The following is a 3,302-nucleotide window of genomic DNA, read 5'->3' on the forward strand; positions in this document are numbered from 1 at the left end:
GACTTTGCAACTTGGTAACAATTGCTAGCACATACTGAGCCTTCAGTACATGCTGTGTGCTGTGCACTTTCTCCCATTTAAGCCCTCCAACAAATTAGAAGACTGAAACAATGGTACTATTTTACAGATTAGAAAGCTGAGTTTCAGAGAGTTTCAGTGGCATATTGATTTAGGCAATATCCACTCCAACTGGGTAATTCTGGAGCAATTAATAATGGTGCTATTTATAGAGCTATAGACATGGTTTAAACCAGTGGTTCTCCAAGTGTTGTCCCTAGACCAACATTTACAGCACCACTTGAGAACTTGTTAGAAATGCAAATTCTCAGGGCCAAACCTGGGACTACTAAATCCAAAACTCTGGGGATGGGGCCAGCAATCTCTGCTCTGACAAGTCCTCCAGGTGAGTCTGATGCAGGCTATAGTTTGAGAACCACAGGTCTAGGGAAGCAACAGTAGATGGTGCAGTGCTGTGAGGTTAGAAACACAGGGGGAGATGAGATGCTATCATTCTGAGGTCTGGAAGAAGAGAAGGCAGTTGTTAGAAACAGATACTGTTAAATCTTCCTGAAATGGCCTCTTGCTTAAAATCTTACTGAGGTTTCCATGACATATTTTTTTTCCTTGTTGATTTCTGAAAATAAATCGCAGGTTTCATGGATTCAGTAAACAGAGACCTGGGTTTGGTTGTCAATTTGGCATGTGACCAGCCATGCAATCTTAGAAAACCACCTTAAAGTCCCTAAGCCTATGTTTGTTTCATTTGTTAAATTAGTTTAATATTAGTGTCCACCTCAGAGTTTTTATAAAACTGAAATGATTTAATATTGAGAAAAAATATAGAATAGCCTATGTTAAATATGTTATATGTTATCTGTTACTCGTGATATTTTGTTACTACTGTTATCATTATTATTCTTCCTATTCTGTTTTTTTCCAGGGTTATCCTTCCTTTTCTGACATTTTACTTGAATTTATTTTTCCCTTTTGTTGATTCTTGACTCTTCATTGTACATATATACCCTAGGCTATCTTTAATATCAATTTTATATTAACTCTCAATTTATATCTTTGGCCCCATTTATCCTTTAATTTTTAAAATTATATATCTAACAGTCCGCTACTAGATAGCTCATACTGCTCATAACACACGCAACATCAAAACAAATAAAATCAAACAAGCAACCAACAACAGATAAATAAGAAGAAGAAAAATCACCATTCATTTACCCTGCCACCTGTGACAGAAATCTGGGAAGCTTCTTAGATTCCTTCCTCTGCCTACAAAGACTCACCTACAGATTTTAACAAATAAGTCCTGTTGATTTTCATAAATTATAAACTCTCGACATCTTTATTCCTGGAGCCTGAGTTGTTAACTCAGCTGGATTAGCACAAAAGCTTTAAACACCTTTTTCTTGAAATATATCACACATTATGACCCTTCTTCATCCTCCACCCCACTTAGCACAGTGCTCTTTCTCAAACCAGAACAAAAAATAAACAATAAACACAAAAAACAAATTAAGACCATATAAATTCCCGACTTAAATCTCTTTTAGGATCCACATTGCTTATAGAATATATCCATAGCTGCTTAACTTGACATAAAGTGTCATTCTCTGACTCCTACCTACTCTTATATGAGGGTTGCATGGCATAGTGGTTGAGAGTGGGGCTCTACAGAGTCATATTGCCTGGGTTTAAAATATGCCTTCACCTCTTCTTGCTTGCCACCTTGGGCATGTAGGACAGGCACCTTCTGTTTATCCCTCCTGATGTACACCATACCCTTTATGTGCTCTATGCCAAGGAAGGTGATATGTCTGACCTCACCAGTTAGTTATCCCGTTCTGTGGTACCACTTGGATTTGGCCACTGAAAGCCATCATCAGGAACTGTGGTGTAGCAAGAGAGGGTTCCCTTCCTGTTGAGTTGCCATAGGTTGATAGTGCCAGTCTACTGAAGGTTACATCTGCTGTAATAAAGACCTCTTGAATATGCCTTTTCTGGGTTTTGATAACTTCCTTCTCTTGTATCATAGTGTCTTCCCCTATGTGACCAGTCCCTCCTCAGTCTGGGTAACTGGGGTCTTGCTTTTTCTTGAATTCTGGCTGGCAACTGAGTCTCTGCCTTACAACAATGCTTATAACAACTTCCCCCAACTGAATGATCCATTTTGTTTTTGCTATACATCTATGGCACTACCTTCCTTACTCTGAATCCCAGTTCCTTGAAGTTCATCATGTGCCTTGATCTTTGTCATGAGGCTCCCTAACAGTTCAATCGAGCTACTTAATAGCTGTGATACTGACCCCTTTCCTTCTTGGCCTTACATTTGACAAACCCCCTCTGGGATATTAGAGCAATGGTTTGGTCTCAAGGTTCCCACTCTTAATTGTCTGAAGTATTCCAATGTCACCCAGTCAAGTTGTTGGATTGAGACATCTTCATCCCTGGATGATTTTTTTCTTTTAATCAATCATTAGAATTTTTTTTATTTTTTAAAAATGGTTCTGACTATATACAGGTATTTCCCCCGAGCTCTCCTGGAGGAGGCTAGGATTTTTTTGTCAGTGTTTTCTGTTTTTTCTTCCATCCAATCAATGCCTTCATCATCTTCCCAAGAGAATTTTGGAATTATGAGACTTACCCATTGCACCTTGATCAAAAATCTATTTTCTGCATATTTATGTCCAGGCCCTTTTCATATACTCTATATCATTTAATCTCAAAAAAATACCTGTGAAATTTCTATCACCAGTATCCCTGTTTTGCAAATAATGAAAGAGACACTCAATCGCTTCTCAGCCTTTTGGCTAAGATCAAGTGTAATAAAAGAGACACTCAGAAAGCTTAGGATGTTTTTCCAAAGTCACAGAATAGGCCAATGGCAGAGATAGGATTTTGAGTTTTCTCTGTATTTTCTGTTAAAGGCAAAAGGTATTTTAATATTGCACTTTTATTTAAAGTATGATTGTTTAATATGAATGTAGGCTAAAATATTTCGAACTAAGTAGCTTTATATTTCAAAAATAAAATCCAAAATCATCCCTCTCAAGCATATTGTATAGTAAAGGATGTGACTTCCTTGTGTTTAATATACTGCATTTCTTGTTCATTTGTGGAGTTTGGAGTTCACAAAGAATGATCCAATGTGTTATTTTTTATAAGTTAGATTTGAATGCCTCAGGTTGTATGTTGTTCCTAACTCCAATTTCTTCTGGTCAGCTCTCTGTCCAGTACTGGGCTAAGCAACCATGGGGAAAATGTCTTTGGTACTTTCTCTCCAAGAGTAAATA

At 37.5% G+C, this 3,302-nt stretch overlaps 1 non-coding gene across 1 annotated transcript; it reads left to right on the top strand.

Moving 5' to 3' along the window:
* The first annotated feature begins 2,799 nt into the window (after nucleotides 1-2,799).
* On the top strand, nucleotides 2,800-2,982 carry LOC112837027 (U2 spliceosomal RNA). The gene has a single exon (XR_003211621.1). It is a non-coding gene; the product is annotated as a U2 spliceosomal RNA (small nuclear RNA).
* The last annotated feature ends 320 nt before the right edge of the window (nucleotides 2,983-3,302 follow it).

The sequence above is a fragment of the Callorhinus ursinus genome, unplaced genomic scaffold (genome assembly GCF_003265705.2).
Source record: "Callorhinus ursinus isolate GAN/ISIS: 27379988/994484 unplaced genomic scaffold, GSC_fseal_2.0 scaffold37, whole genome shotgun sequence".
NCBI lineage: Eukaryota > Metazoa > Chordata > Mammalia > Carnivora > Otariidae > Callorhinus > Callorhinus ursinus.